This window comes from Diadema antillarum, unplaced genomic scaffold, assembly GCF_040938485.1.
Source record: "Diadema antillarum isolate AM-2024a unplaced genomic scaffold, OU_Dant_1.0 seq00001865_RagTag, whole genome shotgun sequence".
Lineage (NCBI taxonomy): Eukaryota > Metazoa > Echinodermata > Echinoidea > Diadematoida > Diadematidae > Diadema > Diadema antillarum.
This window is the reverse complement of record NW_027272535.1, coordinates 187,362-196,427: the sequence shown is the minus strand read 5'-3', so window position 1 is coordinate 196,427 and position 9,066 is coordinate 187,362.

Sequence of the window (9,066 nt, the reverse complement as noted above, 5' to 3'; positions counted from 1 at the left end):
TTTTGTTTGTTTTGTTTTGGGTATTTTTTTTTTTTGAGGGAGAGAATTCAACAAGTTCAAGTCACCTTCATGAACAACATTTTTGCAGGTTTAATATTAGTAAGTAAGTAACATTACTTTACCTGGACAGTCCAATTGAGGGAAATTAACCGCCAGGTTATAATATGCCTTGAGTATTCTGAACATCACTCCCAAAATTATCCTTATCAATATCTTATAACAGAGTCTTAATACCTATATGCACGAAAAGAACTCACAGCTAATTTTATGAGACGTTTTCATAGATTAGGACATAATCATGTCATGCCATAAAACTGAACCCATGCACTGTATTTTAAATTGCGTCTTAAAGTGCTTTGATCTTTTCGCACGCTTTATAACGGGCGTTTAATTGTGTTTAAGACTCAGTTTACATTCATATATCTATCAATAATCATGTACACTTACTTCTTACCTTCTTATTTGTCATTTGTCGTGTTTAGTTCTTATTTTCTTTGTGCTGCGTTAATCTGCTGCTCTATAGATTCCCTTATGCTGAAATCTCCTATATAGTTTATGTTTCATGTCTTGTTCTTTTTTAATATTGCTTTTTTCTACGCAGATGTGGAAACGATTAAAAAAAAATGTGAAATGAAAGGTAGGATATTGCAGTACGTCTGTGGGAATGGTCTTGATGGTTGACGGATGTTAAAGGGATCGTACAGTTTTGGTTGAAACCTAATTTCAGGTTTCTAACATTTTTCGGTGAGATAATGAGAAACCTTTTATGAAATATGAAAAAACATGTAATTTTGTGAGGAATTCAACGTTTATTTGATGAAAATTGGTTTTGAAATGGCTGAGATATCCAAAAACGAGCGATTCTAAAAAATTAAGTGTGGGACCCACACTTTATTACGATCGCTTTGTTTTACTTTGTTTTTGGATGTTTCATTCATTCCACACCCGATTTTCATCAAATAAACTTTGAATTCCTATCAAAATGGTATGCTCTGTACTATATTATAAGTGTTTTCTTGGTATCTCGCAAAAAGTTAAAAGCCAAATTCTCATCTCCACCAATACTGTACTATCCCTTTAAAGGTACTGTTTACCATTGGGAGCAGTGATTTGAAATAATGTTCGAGATCAGTTGTATCACAAAACGTCCTACTATGTAAAATTTTTGCAATAAGCCTAAAATATAAGGATATATCACTAAGGGTACTTTACACGATAAACAATCTCTGTAGATGGTTAAGTCTAGAAAAATTTTATTGTAACTATTGTTCACATTTTGTATATTTAACAGTAACAATATTTAACATTAACTATATTGATTCAATTTTTACATGGGCTGTTTCTACCCCTAATTCACATTTTTGAGCTATTGTGAAGCACTAAAACTAAAACTGGGTTTTTGTTTTATCTGCAAATGGTAAATTATGCCTTTAAGAATCTGTCGCCATATAACGTTTTGCTCGACCGTGTAAAGCCCCCGTCATACTAGAGCGGATCGAGCCAACGAATGCCCAGCGGATCCGAAAATTTGGAGATACGCTCACATCCGTTGCTCGTCGTTTGTGACCCGCTTGACGTTCGTTGTATCCGCTAGCTGTTCGCAGAGATTCGCAGAGATCCGCCGGAGCCAAATTTTGATTTTGGACATGTCCAAAATCTTGAGCGGATGACAAACGGAATGACAATCCGCTCTGTGTTCGCTTAGCATCCGCTGATCGAAAGTTTTGGTCGCTCTGCGTTCGTTTCTTATTCGTCCGCCGTTCGTCCAAATTCGCCCAGCAAATCTGCACAGCAATACACGTTAATTAAACGTAGTAGAAAAAATAGATATTCACAGCACACATATCAATAATAATGATAATGATAATAAGAAGAAAAAATAAGGTATCATTTACCCAGGGTAGCCTCTTCAGTGTTGCCACTGCTCTACCAGAGGGCCCTGCCATTATTATTACCCTAGCGTTGCCAGGTACCCATTTATACACCTGAGTCGAGAAGGACATCGTGGGTAAAAAATCTTGTCCAAGGATGTAAGTACTGGGAGGGATTCGAACCCGGGTCCTCGGTTCGGGGGTCGGGAGTCTTATCCACTGTGCCACGTACAGCCCCCTAAATGACATTTCATTATACGTATTCTGGCATTAAGTAATAAAATGATGGTAGATATAACCGCACTTGCCGTGCTTGTATCAAGAACATTATTCTAAACCGCTGCTATAAAAGTCAACCTGTAGTAAATGGGAATCTCTGCATGGAAATTGGGAATTGTGAAAGTTCGACTCCAGCTGGAGGCACCAGACGCAATGGAGAATGTTGGACTACCAACATCATCGTCAACGTGATCATCAGAAGGAAGTGCACTTTTAGGGGAATCTTGAGGACTGTCGAGGGTAGTGACATCAGGAGTACTTGGTGGTGACTTCTGCTTCCTTCTTTTTGGAGCCATCTTCACAATCACAACAGTACTTGACACTGTCACTACTCAAAATGATTTGGTGAAGTGTGCGTCAGCCGAGATCCGTCACGTGATTGTCGCAGCATCGCTCTGCATATGTTGGGCATTCGTTGCTCATTCGCTATGTCTGCTCAGCATCCGTTGGATGGACTGTACGAATTCGCTTTCATTCGTTACTTTATCCGCTCGTAACACGGTTTATATGCTCATCATTCGCTAGGCGAACGTTCGAAAGCCATATTTTGCTTGCGAATTCGAGAGGATTCGAGCGTATCTGGACTTTGCCAAATTTTGCCCATCCGCTAGGCGTTCGCTGATTTATACAGTGTAGTGTAAGGTGGCACAAAACCAACAAACGCCTATATATCATGCGAATATTATGACACGGAACAATGCCTCACACAGCGCAGCCATCCTTCGTCGTGACTTCCTAGGTCCTCATTGGCCAACGCTTTGCTCTGTTGAGGGTGAAGGATTTTGTTTTTTGATATATGTTTTGTTTCAGTCTGTCGTGACCTGGTAAAATACTAGTAAGGGCCGCTATTGGTATGTCACCCCGAACAAAACGCACACTTACACACACACACACACACACACACACACATACCACCACCACCACCACCACCACACAGACACACAGACACACACGCACACACACGAAAACTACTACAGTGCATACTTCATTAACCGTGCATTTTTAACATGTTCTCAGACTGTTTTTTACTCTTTGGTAGTATAGTGTGTTGTTCCCCGATGTGGACGGGTTGTGCACGTTCAAGTGTATCGCCCGGAATCCGAGCACCCTGCTACGCTCCGGAGGTGGCGTGACTTCAGTAGCCCATGCACCGGCGAAAAATTGTGTCCATACGATTCAGTATTACGGGCGGATTAAAAGTGGCGTTTATGATCGTTCCACGTATGCCAGGTAAGTACGTCGACATTGAAGGCTTGATTAGCTGATATGTATGTGTGCGTGTGTGTGTCATTCACGTGTTATGTAAGATTTAGACTGAAAAAAAAAATCTTTTAATTTGTCGAGCTGCAACACATGAATGTAATTTGTACATAATGTTTGTACATACATAATACATTATATGCAAACGAATAACTGTGTGTGTGTGTGCGTGCGTATGCATGTGTTTTGTGAGTGTGCGTGTGTGCGCGAGTGAATGTGTGTGTATTCTTATATCATATTGATGGACAACTTTTGGCAACACTTTTATTTTTTATCGAATTGAATTGAATATACATGTACATGTATTATGTTGATAAACAACTAGGCCTACCTCTTCTTGTTTGACACATCTGAAAGAAAACGATTTGCGCAGGACAAAGTTATAGCTCCAAATAATCCTCGATTTCATTTCTTTTTAATTCAATGAGAATAGATGACAGAGAGTGTCCAAAGTATAATATATCCCCAAGTGATATTTTGTACGAGAGTGAAATTATTAAGTGGAAATAATGCGGAGTGATTTCTTTTGAAATTAACAATACCCTATCTAATTGAGTTTGATTACTGTTTTCCAAAGGTATCAATCTGAGATTCGGATACCGCAAATACGAGTGAAAAGAGGGCATGAAATGAATAGAATGGCAATTAAGTTTCATGTACGTTTCTAACAGCAATATATTGTACACTACATGATCCGAAACTAAAATTAATTCACTCCTCCTTGTCGCCGGAGGTATTATGTTTTCGGGTTGTCCGTTTGTCCTTCCCTCCGTCTGTCCGTCCGTATTCGACTTTGTGGATGAGAGCCGTGTGAGGTATCCAAGTGAAACTTGCGTGGACACAGCTGTGAGTGCATGCTCTCAAGGTCAAAGGTCACTTATCAAGGTCAAATTCGAAAATTTCACTAGTTTCTCCGTATCAGCTCTGCAATGGCCGAAGGTATTTTCATGAAACTTTTAGTGTATACATGCATTACCATAAAAAGATTCTCTCGGAAAAGATTGAGCCATGGGGTCTATAGGTCTTAGGTCAAAGGTCAAATGAAAATGCTTTAAAAAAAATGATATCTCGGATTTCGATCCGGCTCGAGGTATGCAATGTATATCTTCATGAAACAGCTACATTATAATGTATTTATGTATTGCCTCACAATGATTCTCTTTGGAAGTTTCGTGTCGTTTGATCACACGTCAAAGGTCAAAGGTCGGGATAAAATGCTATAATCGAAATTGCACTATTATCTCCATACCTTGGAAATGACTCACTTTATACACTTAATCAAAGTAAGTAGGCCTGTGCATTACAATGATTCTGTAATGTAGGGAAAGATCGGATCCAAGGGGTCAAAGATAAAAGGTCAAAGGTCTGTTAAATCATGTAAAGCTGTTGTCACGCATTGTCAAATGTACTGTCGACCTATTGGGAGAATAATGCGATAAAGGCATACCCAAAGTATACATGCAGTTGCCATAATGACATTTCTAGTTGTATGTGTTAACTATATGAGGTTTCCAGGACTTGCGTGACGTTTTACACATCGTCATGAGCTTACGTATTGCACTGTATAAATTCATACAGCTGGTTGTAGAGTCTAACTTGTTTTGCGCGAGACTTTCCCGCAAGAACGCTTGTTGTCATGGTTGTTAATGAACCTGCTACTTAACTGAGCTGTCAGAAAAGCAAATCTCTCATTAAGTGCTGATTCGATGTTAATTAAGCCCTCAGAAAACGACCCCTCGGGGTATTTGAAATTTTACGCCCAGACATCATTATACGCACCGCGACGCTCATGAAATTTCACAAGCGAGACGATCTTGCGCATGCAGAACAAGTTAGACTCTACACCCAGCCTCCAATTGGGTCAATTTTTATTTAAGCGAATTCCCTGGGGTCATGTGTATAAACGGAAAACACACACACAGAGACACACAGACACACACACAGACACATAGACACACACACACACACACACAAAATCCGTGTTCCAGTTTGACTGCGTTGTGGACAGTATTGCAGGGGAACTCCATAAAACCATAATTTTATACAAAAAGTAAAACGGAAATAGCATCTTAACGAACTTAAAAGTACCTGGTACACAATAAACATTTGAGGCAATAGGAAAGGTGCGACTGCCAGAACATAGATACAGAGTTGAGAAGATGTTGGAGAAATATTTATTTTCATCATACTTATTGTAACTCTTAACGTCGACAAAGTCTGGCTTCCACAAAATTACTGTTTCTCAGATCCTCGAACTGCAGAATTACGTGTCAATTGTCATTTACTTAGTGTTTCAGGTTCTTTGGAGTAGTGTTATTGTACAAAAACACACACAGATGCACAGTATTTCAAATACGAGTGCCTCGCTTGTTTAAAGACATCTTTGGAGATGAGTGTTCGGAATTAATCATTAAGTAAAAGATGAAATAATCGCTAAAAATTAGGACTCCATGAAATATTATGTTCTCTTTCTTTGATTGTTGATTTTCAAATTACCAACTTGTGTGTCATTTCACTTTATAATCTCCAGAGTAACCAGGTGACCGGGCGATTTAGTCAATTCCTATCGTAGTTGTAATAGCCGCTTTTCTTTTCTCGCATTTTTGTCTCAGGATTAGCAATTACAACAACTACAAAGCATGCCTGCATCAGAAAACTGTCGTTGACATTTCGTTTCAATTCTGTCGAAATCTTGATCAGCTTCATTCTGAAGAGGATTTTCGTAATGAAAATCAACCTCATCCACCCAAATTAACATGTGTTATCGGACCGTGCATTCGGGTGATGTCCGTTATTCCATAGATTTGTTAATCTGGAAATGAAATAAATTTCTCTATTCCAAAGGGCCATTTTATTTATTATATCCATAATAGTCATTATCCACCAAAATTAACCACATGAAACACAAAATGCGTATACCTAGATATTCTTTAATCCGAAAATTAAAAGGGGTTCCTAAATTCGAACATTTTTGACGTTGTTCCAAAGGTTCGTTATTCCGAAGATTCGTAATTCTGAAAATGAAATAATGTTTGGTATTCCGAAGATTCGTTAATCAGAAAGTGAAAAGCAGATTCTGTAATCCCAAAATGCGAAGAAGGTGCTTACCAACGAACTTCCGAAAATGCGAACCACACTTCATTTTCGCATGAGCTAACATAAGGAGTAAAGACTCTTTTCTTTCATTAACGAATTTTCAAAATACTGAAACTTATTTCAGTTTCGGATTAACGAACCTCTTGAATAACGAATTCCAACCGTGCATCCTGTCCTGTTTTTCTTTTTTTTAAATTTGTTGTTTAAATCGCGTCCCCCCCCCCCCGACATTAGTGATGCGGCAAATTGAGAGTGTTGCTAGAAGAAAAGATGCCTACATTATTTTCACAGGTGTGACCCCTGAAAGTGCAGAAACTCTCCCTCATTTAAAACTCGAGTTTGAAAAGGGAGAAGTGGACGAATGACGTGGAAAGTGACCGGAAGTCAGCCAGTAACCACTAGCCCGTGGTGGCTTATGTTTCTGCGACTATGTCGACTTCGGAGTCCCTCCACCATCGTACTTTTCATCTTCCTCGTCTGCATGGCTGCTTCCATCCCCCTCTTCTTTTTGGACACTGTCCGCCAGGACGCTGTTGTTGGTAATTATCAATGATGACGTAAGTTTATGTAAAAGTCCTGGATGTACAAATGATACTTTTGTCCTTCTTTGTGTAAATGTACAATACTCGCATACAATATAATATACTCTCAATAATCATCACTTACGCCACACTTATCGCATAAGTTGGTAGAGAAAATGGTATGAACCCAAGCCATTATCTGTCGATCAATGAAGAGCACAGCCTATTTTTGGTGGTACATACAAATCCGTCTGTAAGTGTGCTTCTTTCTCTCTTTTTTTTTAGATTTAGATTGAACAGTACAATATTGATTCGTCAGAAAGACCATTCATCAATTTCGTGCATTCTATTTTTCTGTTTTTTTCTGTTTTCTTCTCTTCATTTGTCTATGTGGGTATATATGTCTGTTGATTCATTAACTATTTACCCTGCGCTCCCTCAACTTAAAAGACTTTTGCATTTATTTAAGGAACACATTCTCGGGGAGAGCCAAGCACTATTTGACTTCTTTCTTTTTTTTTAATAGAGAAACGCTGTAAAACATTTCTTCATTTCCATATTGACCACAATGACATTTTAACAGATTCTCGACAATTCATTATCATTGCCTGTTTTGTTTCGGTTTGTGTTTTCTTCCTTTTTAAAGTTTATCTGTTCGTCTGATGGTCACACAGATCTTTTTGCAAAACAGTGGTCTTCATCAATAACATTAAACAGTATCCACACTGACGCCTTACGAAAGGAAACAAAAAAGTGAAATAAAGTACTTAGCTGAACGGGGCTTACGTAACTCGACAATCAAAAGTAAATATATTTTGAGTATTTTATTTCACGTGTTATCATTTGTTATTCTTCACTATTGTTTACAAACACTTGTTTGTTATTCTATAGGTAAAGTTAAGATGGCTTACCTACGCTCTCGGAAAATTAGCAAGACGGATGTTGACCATGCATTTGGTAACCTCTCTGTTCAAACCCACGGCTACCTAAATCATTCCCACCCTGTCACGAAATTTAACCTCACAAAACTTCTGAAGTTCAAAAAGCTACATTTGAATTCATCGCTGACAGCACGCCGGAAAAATGTCACAGGTAATTATAAATACGCTGTAACTTCAGGCCATGTTCACAATTATTACATTTAGAACATGTCAGGTATTCAAGTTTTATTGAAATTAGATGTGATTTAGAAAAAAAAAAGAATAAAAACGTTCCAAATGTTTTCAAGAAACATGAAACTTCCTCTGATGCCTGTCAATTCTCGCATTTCTTTTTTTTTTTATTCCATTATTTTTTAGTAAATTATTGGCACCTGTGTCTACATTTTTTAAATCATTTGTAGAATTTCTGTTTTTTTTTCTGTTTCTTTTTTGTTTCATTAAGAAAAGAATTGCTAATGCACTATATGTGCTAGTCAATGGAAGACACAATGTCTTTTACCGATCAAATTCTATTTACATGTCGTTATTTGACATAATTATGTCAGTCTATTTGGTAATGCTTGCATTATTTTTAAAGTGTAAGGTTCCAATTGTGGTTATTTTTCATTTTATCCACATAAAGTCAAACCTCGAAGGTTTTTGTTCGTTAAATTTCGATCCCTTATCACTTGACTGAACTTTCCGACATGAAAAGGAAATGGTTGTGAATTAAGTGACACTACTTGTAGTCGATGGCACTGTCACGCCTGTCAGGGGAGACAATGAAATGACTCAGAGGTCGAAGGTCGAAGATCAAATTGCAAGAAGATCCGAAATGGGTCAAGAACAAAATGTGTCATAAGCTAGTAAATATGACCATTATAGCGTCAAGTGTAACTTTAACATTATTTTCTTTGCAGTTACTTGAATAGGTCTGATATACAAAAAAAAGTAATATATTGAAACATAAACATGATAAATGCCAGGAAAAACAAACTCGAGTTAAATCAACAACCAAAAAGAGGTGACGAAAAAAGTATTAAATACTAAGGTGATAATGACTGATATTAGTATGAACATGTTGAAATCTGTTGCGATAATAGCAGCTATTGATAAAAT